Source organism: Marmota flaviventris, chromosome X (genome assembly GCF_047511675.1).
Source record: "Marmota flaviventris isolate mMarFla1 chromosome X, mMarFla1.hap1, whole genome shotgun sequence".
Lineage (NCBI taxonomy): Eukaryota > Metazoa > Chordata > Mammalia > Rodentia > Sciuridae > Marmota > Marmota flaviventris.
Window position 1 is genome coordinate 106,945,912 of NC_092518.1, and position 16,202 is coordinate 106,962,113.

At 36.8% G+C, this 16,202-nt stretch overlaps 1 protein-coding gene and 1 pseudogene across 4 annotated transcripts in view; one reads left to right on the top strand and one right to left on the bottom strand.

Annotated features, from left to right (window-relative positions):
• Positions 1-16,202, top strand: part of Stag2 (STAG2 cohesin complex component) — a 185,433-nt gene that overhangs the window by 138,284 nt on the left and 30,947 nt on the right. The gene's annotated exons all lie outside the window — the stretch shown is intronic.
• Positions 12,920-13,932, bottom strand: LOC114089356 (RNA-binding protein with multiple splicing 2 pseudogene; annotated as a pseudogene).

Below are 16,202 nucleotides of genomic sequence, written 5' to 3' on the forward strand. Positions count from 1 at the left end.
CCTTTTCCCCACCCTACCTCTGCAATATGGAATGTGGTTATGTTATTCATTTGACATATAGTTAGGTTCATTTGTTTACATTGCATTTTGGGATGCTCCCCTATCCCTGTTGATTTTAGTTTTGTGTATGTGAAGTATCACTAACAAGTCAAAGTTATACAGAAATTACTTTCTCAGATAATCCTCTTTCATCTCATTCCTTCCCTTTCCTAAGCCCCCATGCTTTACATTCTCTTCTCACTCCCCTCTGTGAGTAAGCAGTCTCTTTACAGTTTCAGGTTAATTTTTCCATATATTTCTGCACAAGGCAATATATGCATTTTCTTATTTTCCTCCTCTTTCCCTCTTCACTTTCTCCATCCCTCCATTTCATGCCCTTAGAAATCACTCCATATCATTCATAGTTTTTTTCTTATTCTTTCTTGCTTCTCATAATACTATTTATACTATAGTTTAACCATTCAACAATATATAGGTATTTACATTGTTTTGCATCATAAATTAATACTACAGTGAATAAGTGAATTTCTATATGTATTCTTGTGTTGTTGAAGGTGTACTTTTAGTGCAAATTCCTAGAAGAAGAATTGCCATTTCAAATGGCAAATATGGGGGTTGGGATTGTGGCTCAGCGGTAGAGCGCTCACCTAGCACATGCGAGGCCCTGGGTTTGATCCTCAGCAATACATACATACATACATACATACATACATACATAAATGAAATAAAGCTATTAAAAAATGGCAAATATGTATTTCTGTTACATACTTCCAAATAACCCCTCTATAAGTATTGTACCAATTTGCATTTCTACCAACATGTGCTGAATATATAAGTGTCTGTTTCTCCACAGCCTCACAGACTGAATGTGTCATCTTACGTTTTAATCTTGACCAATCTGATAACTGAGAAGTAGTATCAGTGTAGTCTGAACTTGCATTTCTGTTATTGTAAGTAGGGCTGAAATGTTTTATATTGTTTATGAACAATTTTTAGTTCATTTCTGTGAATGTCTTTTTGAATTTTGCTTTGCTTATCTAGGAGGTTTTTTGTTTTTTATTTTTATTTTTTTGGTGTTTTAGTCTCAAATTTTAAGATATTATCCTTTATCTGATATATATGTTGCAAATACTTTCTCCCAGTTGATTTTGCTTATTGCTATTTTATTTTGCCCTCAAAAAATTTTATTTCTTAAATTTCTATCTAGCCAAATGTATCAATCTTTTATTGCATGTTCATTTTGATTCATAGTTACACAACTTTTTTCTATACAGAGGTTATATAGGAATTCAAGTTTTCTTCTGGGATTTATCTGGTTTAGTGTCTTTTCAGATCTCTTCCATTTGAAATTTATTCTTGTGTATGGTGTAAGGTATAAATACAGTTTTATTTTCTCCAAAATGACTATCCAGCACTGTTTATGAAAAAGATCATCTATGCCAGTGATTTGAAATTTCACATTTACCACACACTAAATTTTCTTATGTACTTGGTATATATTTCTGGACTTTCTTTTCCATTTCACTGGTCTTTCTCTTCATGTAAACAGTACCACACTGTTTTATTTATAAGTGCTTTATAATCTGCTTTAACATTCCACATACCATTTCCTTTTCAGTGTTTTGCAAGCTAGTGTTATGTGTTTATTTTTTCATGAGGAAAAATAAAGGACCAATGATGCTGAGTTGTTTTCTTTAAGAACAAGGGATATCTTTTAAGTTATACATGACAGAGGGTCCATTTTAATATAATTATACAAGCATGGAATATATCTTATTCTAATTACAACCCCATTCTTATGGATGTACATGATAGTGAGATTCACTGAGGTATAACCATATATATTCAGTGGAAGATTACGTCAGATTCATTCCATCCTTTCCTTTTCTCATCCCCTCTCCCTTCCCTTCATTTCTCTTAGACAATTTACTGAACTTCTGTTCTCCTCCCCATGTTGTTGTGAGTTAGCTTCCACATATCAGCAAAAGCATTTGACCTTTGATTTTCAGAAACTGATTTATTTCTCTTAGCATAATAGTCTCCAGATCCATCCATTTACTGGCAAATGTCATAAAGTCATTCTTAATGGCTGAGAAATATTACATTGTGTATAAGTACCACATTTTCTTTATTCATTCCTTTGTTGAAGGGCACCTGGGCTGGCTCCATAGCTTAGCTATTGTGAATTGTGCTGCTATAAACTGATGTGGCTGTGTCACTGTACTATGCTAATTTGAAATCCTTTGGATATATATGAGGAGTGGAAGAGCTGGGTCAGATGGCAGTTCCATTCCTAGGTTTTTGAGGGATATTTGTACTGCTTTCTGGAGTGGTTGCACCAATTTGCAGTCCCACTAACAAGTTTTGAGTGAACCCTTTCCCCCACATTCTCACCAACATTATTATTAACTTGTGTCCTTGATAATTGCCATTCTGACTGGAGTGAGATGAAATTGCATTGCAGTTTTGATTTTCATTTCTCTAATTGCTAGTGATATTGAACATTTTTTTGTATATTTGTTGACCCTTCATATTTCATCTTTTAAGAAGTATATGTTCAGTTCCTTTGGCCATTTATTGATTGGGGTTATACTTATTGATAGTGGTTAAATTTTATTTTACTTTCCATTTTCTGATTGCATTAAATCTGTATAGCGCTTTTGGTAGTGTGGCCATTTTAACAATATTAATTCTATCTAAAAACATGGGAGATCTTTCCATTTTCTGAGTGTTATGATTTTGAGTTCTTCATATATCCTGGAAATTAAAGCCCTACCTGGGATGCAGGTGGTAAATATTTTCTCCAATTCTGTAGGCACTCTTTGCACACACTCTTGATTGTTTCCTTTGCTGTAATGAAGCTTTTTATTTTGGTACCATCCCATGTATTGGTTCTTGATTTTACTTTTTCAGCTTTGGAGTCTTGTTAAGGAAGTCAGTTCCTGAGCCAATATGTTGAGTGTTAGACCTACATTTTCTTCCAGTATGTGCAGTGTTTCTGGTCTAATTTCTAAGTCTTTGATCCACTTTGACTTGAGTTTTGTAAAAGGTGAGAGATAGGGGTTAAATTTTATTCTACTACATATGGATTTCCAGTTTTCCCAGCACCATTTGTTGAAGAGGCTGTTTTTTCTCCAATGTATGTTTTGGGCATCTTTGTCTAGTATGAGGTAACTGTATTCATGTAGGTTTGTCTCTGTGTCTTCTATTCTGTACCATTGGTCTGCATGTCTGATTTAATGCCAATACCATTCTGTTTTTGTTACTATGGCTCTAGTATAATTTAACATCTGGTACTTTTACTTCACTTTTCTTGGCTATTCTGGGCCTCTTATTTTCCCAAATGAATTCCACGACTGCTTTTTCTATTTATCTGAATAATGTAATTGAGATTTTAATAGTGATTACATTAAATCTGTATAGCGCTTTTGGTAGTATGGCCATTTTAACAATATTAATTCTGCCTATCCAAAAACATGGGCAATCTTTCCATTTTATGAAGTCTTCCTCAATTCTTTTTTTAGTGTTCTGTAAGGTTTTTTTTATTTTTTATGTTTTTATTAGTGCATTATAGTTATTCATTACAGTTTGGTACATTTTGATATATTCCTAAATGCCTATAACTTGCTCCATTCCAATCCCCTAGTTTGTTGATTGTTTAAAAATATATATATATTTTTTTTTTTTAGTTATAGGTGGACACAATATCTTTATTTTTATGTGGTGCTGAGGATCGAACCCAGTGTGTCATATATGGTAGGCTAGTGCTCTACCTCTGAGCCACAACCCCAGCCCTGGTTTGTTGGGGTTTTTTAAATTTTTTTAATTTGTTGCTCTCTAGTTTTCATTGTAGAAGTCTTTCACATCCTTTTGTTGGATCGATTCATATATATATATATATTTTGAGGCTATTGTAAATGGGATGTTTTTTCTAATTTCTCTTTCAACTGATTCATCATTGGAGTATAGGCACACAATTGATTTCTGGCTGTTAATTTTGTATCCTGCTACTTTGTTGGATTCATTTATGAGTTCTAGAAGTTGTCTGGTAGAGTTTTTTTGGGTCTTCTAAATATAGAATCATGTTGTTGCAAACAGAGAGCTTCTCTTTTCCTAACAAATCCCTTTAATTGTTTTTTCTTTTGCTTAATTCCTCTGGCTAGAGTTTCAAGGACTAGAATAAAATAGAAGTGGTAAAAGTGGGTATCCCTGACTTGCTCCAGTTTTTAGAGGAAATGCTTTCAATTTTCTCCATTTACAACGATGTTGGCCTTTGGTTTATCATATATACCTTTTACAATGTTGAGGTATAAGAACAAGGGATATATTTACTGTATTTCTTAAAGTATTTTAAAGTTTGTTCACATAGATTTTACACATTGCTTGTTAACTTTATTTTGTCTTTACTGTTATCTTCATTATTGCTATTTGAATGTGGTTTTCCTCTCCCATATCTTTTCTAACTGGTTACTGTTTGTGGATATGAAGGCTATTGACATCTGTATTTTAATTTTATGTTCTGCCACCTTACTGAGTAAAATGGTGTTGGAACAAGTAGATAAGCATATAAAAAATTAAGCCCAACCCTTATCTCACATTGTACTCAAAATCAATTTGAGGTAGACAATAAATCTAAATGCAAAAATCCAAATTATAAACCTTATAGAAGAATATCTTTGTGATTTGGAAATGGGCAAAGATTTCTTAGGACATAGATACCTATTAAAGAAAAAACAGATAAACTAGGCTTTATCAAAATTTAAATTTTCTGCTATTGAAATGACACCATTAAAATATATTGGGCTGGATGCGGTGGTACACATCTGTAATCTCAGTAGCTCAGGAAGCTGAGGTAGGAGGATTGAGAGTTGAAAGCCAGCCTCAGTAACAGCGAGGCACTAAACAATGAAACCCTGTCTCTAAATAAAATACAAAAAAAAAAAAAAGGCTGGGGATGTGGCTCAGTGGTTGAGTGCCCCTGAGTTCAATCCCTGGTACCCCCCCACCAAAAAAATTAAAAATAAATAAGATATATAGGCAAGCTATTGACTGGGAAGATCTGTTCACAAAACACATATATGAAAAAGGACTGCTATGCAGGATATTTGAAGAATACAGCCTAGTGAAATAAACACTCAATAAAATGATTAAGAGTCAGGTACAGTGGAGCATGCTCTCAGTGACTCGAGAGGCGGAAGCAGAAGGATCACAATTTCTTTTTCTTTTTTTTTTTTTTTTTGAGAGAGAGAGAGTGAGTTTTAATATTTATTTTTTAGTTTTCGGCGGATACAACATCTTTGTTTTTTTTTTTTTTTTTTTTTGGTATGTGGTGCTGAGGATCGAACCCGGGCCGCACTCATGCCAGGCGAGCGCGCTACCGCTTGAGCCACATCCCCAGCCCAAGGATCACAATTTCAAGACCAGCTTCAGCAACTTAGCAAGACCCTGTCTCAAAAAATAGAAAGGGGGCTGGGGTTGTGGCTCAGCGATAGAGTGCTTGCCCAGCACATGTAAGGCCCTGGGTTTGATCCTCAGCACCAGGTAAAAAAATAAACAAAGGTATTGTGTTCAACTACAACTAAATAAATATATTTTTTTAATGTGCTGGTATGTAGCTCAATGGTAGAAGGCCCCTCCTTTCAATCCCCAGTACCCCCAGCCCCCAAAATGGGCAAAAGATTTAAACACATTTCACATTGGGAGATAGACAAAGGAACAATGAACATGAAAAAAAAAAAAACATAGTAAACAGTATTACTCATGAGGGAAGTGGAAATAAACAATAATGATATACTACTACACATCTACCAGAATGGTTAAATACAACACAAAATATTGTCAAAGTCGTGGGACAGTGAAATTCTCATTTTGTCTTGGAAAAAGCTCTGGCAGTTTCTTATTAAGCTAAAAAGAATACATACAGAAAAATTCTATTCATATGACATTCTAACAAATGAAACTATTCTATCTGGAAAAAACTCACAACAGTGATTGCCTCTGGCATATAAACGCCAGGATTATTTGGAAAGAGACAAAAGAACTTTCTGTGGTGGGTGATGGTAATGCTATGTAACATAATAAATTATGATCTATGTAATTCGAGACCTTATACTTAAGATTTGAGTATTTTTTTAATATTTATTTTTTAGCTGTAGTCGTTAATACCTTTATTTTTAAATTTATTTTTATGTGGTGCTGAGGATCGAACCCAGGGCCTCACACGTGCTAGGCGAGCGCTCTACCGTTGAGCCCCAGCTGCAGCCCCAAGATTTGAGTGTTGTATATTATAGTTTATCTAATAACAGAAATCAAACAAAAGTCTAACTCTAGGGCCTAGTATACGTGAGGCCCTGGGTTCCATCCCCAGCACCACAAAACAAACTAGTTTACATGTATACTGAAGTGTTTAGATGTGAAATGCACTGATGTCTTCAACTTAAGGTGCATAAAAATAAGATTATTTCATGATGATGTAGTTAAAATGTTAGTTATAGGCTCCAGGTCATGGGTATATGAGTGTTCACTATAAAATGCTTCCATCTTCTGTGTTTGGGAATTTCTATAGCAAAATCTTGAAAGAGGGTGCTGGGGCTGGGGCTGTAGCTCAGTGGCAGAGCACTTGCCTAACACATGTGAGGCACTGGGTTCGATCCTTAGCACCACATAAAAATAAATAAAATAAATGCATGCTGTCCATCTACAACTAAAAATATTTAAAAATAAATAAATAAAATTGGGCTGGAGATATAGCTCAGTTGATAGAGTGCTTGCCTCGCATGTACAAGGCCCTGGGTTCAATCCCCAGCACCGCAAAAAATAAAAATAAATAAATAAAATTTAAAAATTAAAAGTAATTTCCCACAGACCATTATCAAAAGTATACAAATAGGGCTGGGGTTGTGGCTTAGTGGCAAAGCACTTGCCTCTAACATGTGAGGCACTGGGTTCAATCCTCAGCACCACATAAAAATAAATAAATAATAAAGATTTTTTTAAAAGTATACAAATAATTCTTGAAACTCAACAATAAGAAAATGAACAACCCAATTAAAAAACAGCCCCCGAACTTTGACACACACACACTATATATATATATATATATAAATGTTTCTATAAATAACAAATATAAAATGTCTTTTTTAAGAAGCAATTATGTGGGGGATGGGGACAAATCAATTCATCGATTCAGTTATCTTCATAGTCTTTTATCCAGGTATGAATTTTAGAGTACAGAATGACTGGACCTCATAGCCTTCAGGCAATCTTTTGTAAATATTATTTCTCTTGACTGACCTTTGGATAAGTATTGAGTAACTGTGGGTTTGAGGGTATGCTTTCTGACAAGTCCTTTAAAGCACAACTCTTCTGTGTTTGCCAAAGTACAGAACCATGTGTTTGAAAAGTCAACTCAAGTGAAAGATGAGCCAAACAAGAACCTGTCCTTGAATAGAAAGTCACTGCTCTTCTGTGTGGAGGCAGACCAAGGGGTTACTCATTCAATGTGACTCTTGAGAAGCAAGTTGTGGTCTGCCTTATTAGTACAGAGATGAACTGGATCCCCAAATTCTAAACTAAAGACTACCATCATAACAATTTTAGGCAAGAAAAAAAATTGAAGCAGTAATCAACTGTGAGTCACATGGACTGGGATTGTAGCTCAGTGACAGAGCACTTGCCTAGCAAGTGTGAGGCACTGGGTTTGATCCTCAGCACTGCATATAATTAAATAAAATAAAGGTCCATTGACAACTAAAAAAAATATGAGTCACGCAAAAGGTCAGGGAAAATTTAGCTTTGAACATTGGTGACCTTTCAGTAAACTGGCCTCCAGACAGAAACTATTTGTAAAAGGCATGTCTATATGAATGAATGAATTTACTCATTCACTGAGGTTGTTAGTACTGAACTTGACATATGTTGGGGACTGTTCACCCCAAATGGTGACTGATTTTTAAATGTTGGTTCATAGCCCCTGTTTATAGCTGTCATTCCTAATTTATGGCAATAAAACTTTCTCATGTGAAAACATCACTTCTTACTTCAAAGTGATAAGATAAGTTAAGATACTGCTTAGCTGGGCATGGTAACACGTGCCTGTAATTCCAGAGACTCTGGAGGTTGAGGCAGGAGGATCACAAAGTTCAAAGCCAGCCTCAGCAATTTAGTGAGGGCCTAAGCAACTGAGTGACACTCTGTCTCACGATAAAAAAATAATAATAAAAAGGGATGGGGATATGGCTCAGTAGTTAAGCAACCCTGAGTTCAATCCCTGGTACTAAAAAAAAAACAAAACAGACAGCTGAAATTGAAGAGCCACAACTATGCCTGTTGGATGAATCAAAAATTTACAGCAGGTTAGATGGATTCTGTTGTTCTTATTTAATTGGTGACTAGAAATGTCTGAAAACACATATAGTAAAACATTAAAATGGTCAAGTGTTAAAGTCAATATCTACCTGAAACCAAGGCCAAAATAATGCTCATCTTAGAAAATTTCTTTGCAATACAACAGTAAGTCCAAAATTACACCAAAAAAACTTTCCAAAAATTAGGTTTTCTGATGCAAAAATGTTATTAATATTTTAAATTGACAAATTATAATTGTATTTATTTCTGAGACACAATGTGATATTTTGCTATATGTATACAATATAGAATGATTAAATCAAACTAATTAAAATCACAATTCAGGAACATTAATTTCTTTGCACTGTCAATTTTGTGCACTGCTTGAAGAAAATGCTTTCTGAATGTTTTCAGAAGCAGTTTTAAAATCGTTGCCCTTGTTAATATTTTTATTAATGATAAAATTTTTCTTTTGATTAAATTTAACTTTAAACTGCATTATTTTTAATTTAACATACAGTGCATTTGACCATTTTAAAATTATTATTATTTTTATTTGTTCTACTTAGTTATACATACAGCAGAATGCATTTCAATTCGTCATACACAAATGGAGTGCAATATTTCAATTCTCTGGTTGTACATGGGGTAGAGATGCACCATTCATGCAGTCATACATGTACCTAGGGTAATGATGTCCATACCATCCCCTCTTTCCCACCCTCACAACCCCCTTCCCACTCTCCCCTTTGCCCAATCCAAAGTTCCTCCATTATTCCCATGCCCTGCCTCCCATAATAGATCAGGATCCATTAATTAGAGAAAACATTCGGCCTTTAGTTTTTTAGGATTGGCTTACTTCACTTAGCTTAATATTCTCCAACTCCATTCATTTAACTGCAAATACTATAATTTTATTCTCTTTTAAGTCTTTAGGGTATAGACTAAAGAGTGGGATAACTGAGTCAAATGGTGCTTCAATTCCAAGTTTTCTGAGGATTGCCACACTGCTTTCCAAAGTGGTTGCACCAATCTGCAGTCCCAATATCAATATATGAGTGTAGTTTTTTTCCCCCCATGTCCTCTTCAACACTTATTATTGCTTGTATTCTTGATAACTGCCATTTTGACTGAGTGAGATGAAATCTTAGAATAGTTTTGATTTGCATTTCTCTAATTACTAAAGATGTTGAACACTTTTTTATATATTTGTTGATTGCCTATATATCTTCTTCTGAGGAGTGTCTGTTCAGTTCCTTAGCCCATTTATTGATTGGATCTTTTTTTTTTTTTTTTGGTATTAAGTTCTTTATATATCCTAGAGATTAGTGCTCTATCTGATGTGCATGTGGTAAAAATTTGCTTCCATATTGTGGGCTCTCTCTTCACCTCAATGATTGTTTCTTTTCTGAGAAGAAGATTTTTTAGTTTGAATCCATCCCATTTATTGATTCTTGATTCTAATTCTTGTGCTATAAGAGTCTTGTTAAGGAAGTTGGGGCCTAATTTGATATGATGAAGATTTGGGTCCACTTTTTTTTCTATTAGGTGCAGAGTCTCTGGTTTAATTTATAGGTCCTTGATCTACTCTGAGTTGAATTTTGTGCATAATTAGAGATAGAGTTTTAATTTCATTTTGCTATATATGGATTTCCAGTTTTCCCAGCACCATTTGTTGAAGAGGCCATCTCTTCTCCAATGTATGTTTTTGGCACCTTTATCTAGTATGAGATAACTATATTTATGTGGGTTGGTCTCTGTGTCTTCTATTCTGTACCATTGGTCTATATGTCTATTTTGGTGCCAATACCATGCCATTTTGTTACTATTGCTCTGTAGTATAGTTTAATGTCTGGTATTGTGATGCCTCCTGCTTCACTTTTCTTGCTAAGGATTGCTTTGGCTATTCTGGGTCTCTAATTTTTCCAAATGGAATTTCATGATTGCTTTTTCTAATATTATGAATAATTTTATTTGGATTTTAATAATAAGTGCATTAAATTTGTATAACAGTTTTGGTAGTATGGCCATTTTGACAATATTAGTTCTGCCTGTCCAAGAGCATGGGAGAGCTTTCCATCTTCTAATGTCTTCTTCAATTTCCTTCTCTAGTGTCCTGTAGTTTTCATTGTAAAGGTCTTTCACCTCTTTTTTAGATTGATTCCCAAGTATTTTATATTTTTGAGGCTATTTTGGATGGGGTAGTTTTCCTAATTTCTATTTCAATGGATTCATCAGGGATATTGGTCTGAGGTTTTGTTCCTTGATGTGTCTTTGTCTGGTTTTGGTATCAGGGTGATGCTAGTGTTATAAAATGAGTTTTGAGGGTTCTCTCCTTTTCTATTTCATGGAATAATTTGAGGAATATTGCTATTAGTTCTTCTTTGAAGGTCTTGTATAACTTGACTGAGAATCTGTCTGGTCCTGGGCTTTTCTTGATTGTTAGGCTTTTGATGATGTGTTCTTTGCCCTTGCTTGAAATTGATCTGTTTAAATTGTGTATTTCCTACTGAATCAGTTTGGGTAGAGCATATGTTTCTAGAAATTTGTCAGTGTCATCAATATTTTCTATTTTATTGGAGTATAAATTTTCAAAATAGTTTCTAACTATCTTCTGTATTTCAATAGTATCCATCGTGATATTTCCTTTTTCATCATGAACTTTAGTAATTTGAGTTTTCTCTCCTTCTCTTCATTAGCATTGCTAAGGATTTATCAATTTTATTTATTTTTTTTCAAAGAACCAACTTTATATTTTGTCAATTTTTGAATTTTTTTTGTTTGAATTTCATTGATTTTAGCTCTGATTTTAATTATTTCCTATTTTCTACTACTTTTAGTGTTGATTTGTACTTCTTTTTCTAGGGCTTTGAGATGTAATGTTAGGTCATTTGTTAACTTTTATTCTTTTAATGAATGAGCTCAATGCAATGAACTTTCCTCTTAGCACTGCCTCATAGTGTCCCAGAGATTTTGATATGTTGTATCAGTGTTCTCATTTAACTCTAAGAATTCTTTTTATCTCCTTCCTGATGTCTTCTGCTATTCATTGCTCATTTAATATTATATTATTTAGTCTCCAGGTGTTGGAGTGGCTTCTGTTTTTTATTTTATCATTGATTTCTAGTTTTATTCCATTATGATCTAATAGAATATAAGGTAACAACTAAGAGTTGCTTTGTGGCATAATATATCATCTGTTTTAGAGAAGGATCCATGTGCTGCTGAAAAGAAAGTGTATTCACTTGTTGATGGATGAATACTCTATATATGTGTGTTAAGTCTAAATCATTGGTTGTATTATTGAGTTCTATAGTTTCTTTGTTCAGTTTTTGTTTGAAAGATATATCCAGTGTTGACAGATGTGTGTTAAAGTCACCCAGTATTATTGTGTTGTGATCTATTTGCTTCTTGAAATTGAGAAGGATTTGTTAGATTTATGGAGATGCTCCATTGTTTGGGCATAGGTATTTATGATTGTTATATCTTGTTGATGTATGATTCTCTTAAGCAGTATGAAATGTCCTTCTTTATCTCTTCTGACTAACTTTTGTTTGAAGTCCGTTTTATCTGATATTAGGATGGAAACCCCTGCTTGTTTATGTGGCCCATGTTAGTGATGTGTTTTTTTCCCATCCTTTCACCTTAAGTCTATGGGTGTCTTTTCCTGTGAGATGAGTCTCTTGAAGGCAGCATATTGTTGGATCTCTCTTTTTTTAATCCAATATGCCAGTCTACATCTTCTAAGTGATGAGTTTAGGCCATTAACATTCAGGGTTATTATTGAGACCTGGTTTGTATTCCTGGTCATTTTGGTTTATTTTTGTTTTTTTTTTTTTTTCACTTTGGATTTTTTAATTTTACATTTCATATATTATCCAGTTTCACATTCTCACAGGATCAACAATTACAACAGCCACCTAGTCTCCCACATCTGAAATGGCAAGACAGTCACAGCTGTGACTAAAGGTAAAGCACTGATATGCTCACAAAACAAAATAAAATTGCACATTTTTTTCTTTATTTTTCTTAAACCAACGCCTGACACAAAGGCTCACTGCTGAAGAATGGAAACCCGTTTCTTCTTCGTGCCTCAAACTAAACATTAAACTTATCTGACAAGGCGAACAAGGTCTCTTTAATAATTAATGGTACACACATGAAAATCCTTTATGATGCATAAATATTTTGTTACACAGGGTACAAAAATACTTTTCACGTTTTGGTTGACTTTAAGGTTTGGAAAGAACAAGGAGCAGTGGTGGGGGCAGGGCGCCCTGTGGAGAGGTCAGCAAGATGGGCAGAGGAGAGGACTTTCTTATAATTATTGGCCCATCTGAGAAGGAAGCAGAGGACTGATTCGAAATGACAAGGCAAATGTCATGTGGTGGTTGCTGAGCCTGGAAGTGTGTGTGGTGCATGGGTCCTCGGGGGAGAAGTGGCCACAGGGCTCAGGCCTCTCTGAAGCACAGTGGGTGTAGGGGCAGGGTGTGGAGAGAGGGACCAGGCACCATAAGCTAGGACCTGTTGCTATGGAGACAGTGTGAGAACAAACTGTACACTCACATATACACAAGTTTAAGTGTCTTAATTCATGCCAGAAAACATGCAAAATTAAATGCCTCATTTTCTTGAGGGGGAGCTTAAGAAGCATGTTTGAGTGGGAGGTCAGGTCAGGTCTTGCTGGGTCACAGTGAGGCCTCCTAGCTGGGTCTGGGTGTCCCAGCAAGAAGGCCCTCAAATCCTCCAGGGAGGCCTTGGAGAAGGGTTTGGGGTAGAACAAGCCTGAGGAAGAGGGAAAGGAACAGGAAGCAGTTCACTGAGTCAGGCTTAAGATTCACAGTCTCCGGAGAAGCAGCAGCTCTGCACAGGCCGCACGCAGGGGGCGGTGGAAGCTCAGGGCCCTATTCTGGCCCCACCACATAGTCCCAGAACCAACTTCCTGGCGACCAGACTGAAGAATCAACAGAACTGGCGATACTTCCATCCTTGCTGGGTGCCGTCAGAGGAGGGATACCAGCGCACCTGAGCATGGAGGGCAGCAGCAGCAGCAGCAGCAGTGGCAGCTGGGTAGGTGAACACAGCATGTGAGATGGCTGGGGTCAGCTCTGTGGTGTACAGAGGATAAGGGGCCCAGGCCTCTGGGGACGCAGGGATCAGAGCAGCCCCCATCAGGTCATAGGGATCCCGGGCGATGAAATGTGCTCCTAGGGCAGGGTGAACACTGGTGGGATTTGGTGTTGCCATTAACTTGCTCTTGGCCATCTTGGTGTTGGCTTTGGCAAACTCTAGCCTCAGGGTTTGCGGGTTCTCAGGATCAAAGCGAATACCGTTCAATGCATTCTTGGCGGCTTCTGCTCCTGCCCGGCTGTCAAAGATGACAAAACCAACAGGCTGTCTCGAGGTGAGCTTGATCAGGGACCCTTCATATCCCTTGAACGGCCGGAAGAGCAGGTAGAGTTCTCTGGGTTTAATATCCACGGGGAGGCCACTGACAAACAATGTCCGAACCTCCTCCTCCTGGGTTGTGCCGGAGCCCGTGCCGGTGCCGGTGCTGTGCTAGTCGTCCGGCTTCAGGTTGCTCATGGTGAAGGGGGAAGGGGTGGCGAGGGAAGGGAAGGCGGAGGGTGAGAGCGGCGCCTGGCCCCGGCTGGGATGTGGGAACGGGCGCGGTCTATTTTTGGTTTTTAACTTGATTTGGTTTCTCCTTTGATTGGATTTTCTTTAAGTGTAGTCCCTCCCATTGCTGATTTTCATTGCTGTTTTCATTTCCTCCTCATAAAATATTCTATAGTGCGGGCTTTTTCATTGTAAATTCTTTTTAATTTTTGTTTATCATGGAAGGTTTTTTATTTTGTCATCAAAGCTGAAGCTTAATTTTGCTGGATATTAGATTCTTGGTTGGCACCATTTTCTTTCAGAGCTTGGTATATGTTGTTCCAGGATCTCCTAGGTTTGTGTTCTGGGTTGAGAAATCTGCTGCGATTCAAATTGGTTTTCCCCTAAATGTAATCTGAAACTTTTCTCTTGTGGCCTTTAAAATTCTATCCTTATTCTGTATGCTAGGCATTTTCATTATAATGTGACTTGATGTAGATCTGTTGTAATTTTGTACATTTGGTGTCCTGTAAGCCTCTTGTATTTGATTTTCCAATTCATTCTTCATGTTTGGGAAATTTTCTGATATTATTTCATTAAAGAGATTGTGCATTCGTATCTCTGTGCCTTCCTCTATCCCAATAATTCTTAGATTTGGTCTTTTCATGTTGTCCCATAATTCTTGAAGGTTCTGATCATGGTTTCTCACCATCTTTATTGTGTGGTCAACTTTATTTCCAAGATTATATATTTTGTTTTCATTGCCTGAGGTTCTGTCTTCCACGTAATCTAGTCTGTTGTTGATGCTTTCTATTGAATTTTTTATTTGGTTTATTGTTTCCTTCATTTCAAGTATTTGTGTTGTTTTCTCTTCAGAGTCTCTATCTCTTTTTTTTTGAGAGAGAGAGAGAGAGAGAGAGAGAGAGAGAGAGAGAGAATGAGAATGAATATTTTTTGTAGATGGACACAACACAATGCCTTTATTTTTATGTGGTGCTGAGAATCGAACCCAGGTCCTGCCCGTGCTAGGCGAGCGCTCTACTGCTGAGCCATAATCCCAGCCCCTCTATCTCTTTCTTAAAGTAATCTTTTGCTACCTGTATTCCCTTTTCTTTGTTGAAACGGTCAATTGTTGCCTGTATTTGCTCTCTTAAATCATTCTTTGGTTTGCACATTTTAATTATGTACATTCTGAACTCCTCTGACATTTTATCTACTGAGCTGTCAATGGATTCTATTATTGTATCAGCTTGGTTTGTTTTGGGCACTTTCTTCCCTTGTATCTTCATGTTGTCTGTGTGTCTTCCTCTCTAGCAGTGTGGATTTGAGGTATTTCAGTTTCTACCTTATAATCTTGCACTGTCCCTGCAGGTTACCAATACCTTGACTGCAGGAACATGAATGATGGTCTTGTAGGTCCTGGCTGTTCTCACTAGATGGAAGCTAGCCAGCAGAGGCATCCCACGCATTGGTAGATGAGGCCACAGCATGGTTGCTCTCCTCCTACCACATAGTGGGCCGAGGTCGCTCAAGTTTGACCAAATTTTAATGTACAGTTCTCTAAGGAGCTCAAAAAGCAACTTTATGGGATCATTTTCCTGAACCCTTCCTTGTCTGCATCTCCCTATTACTTCTTTTCATTTCTAGGGCTCCCATATTCATTCCTCTGTCAGAAAGATGGGACTATAGTTGCCCCATTCTGCCATGTTCCTTCCTTCCTTCCTTCCTTCCTTCCTTCCTTCCTTCCTCCCTCCCTCCCTCCCTTTCTCCCTCCCTCTTTCTTTCTTTCTTTCTCTCTCTCTTTCTCTCTCTCTCTCTTTCTCTCTCTCTCTCTTTCTCTCTCTCTCTCTTTCTCTCCTCTCCTCTCCTCTCCTCTCCTCTCCTCTCCTCTCCTCTTCTCTTCTCTTCTCTTCTCTCTCTCTCTCTCTCTCTCTCTCTCTCTCTCTCTCTCTCTTTCTCTCCCTCTGGGTCTCAAGCATGCAAGGCAAGTGCTCTACCACTAACTAATTACTTTTCCAGTCCTTTTTATTTTTTCTTATTATTTTTTACTTACTTTTCTTTTTCTTTTTGGTACTGGGGATTGAACTCAGGGTGCACTTAACCACTGAACCATATCCCCATGTCTTTTTGTTTATTTTTTGAGACAGGATATTACCAAGTTGCTTAAGGCCTTGCTAAGTTGCTGAGGCTGACCTTGAACTGGTGATCCTCCTGCCTCAGCCTCCTGAGTAGCTGAGATTACAAGCTTAGGAGAGTGT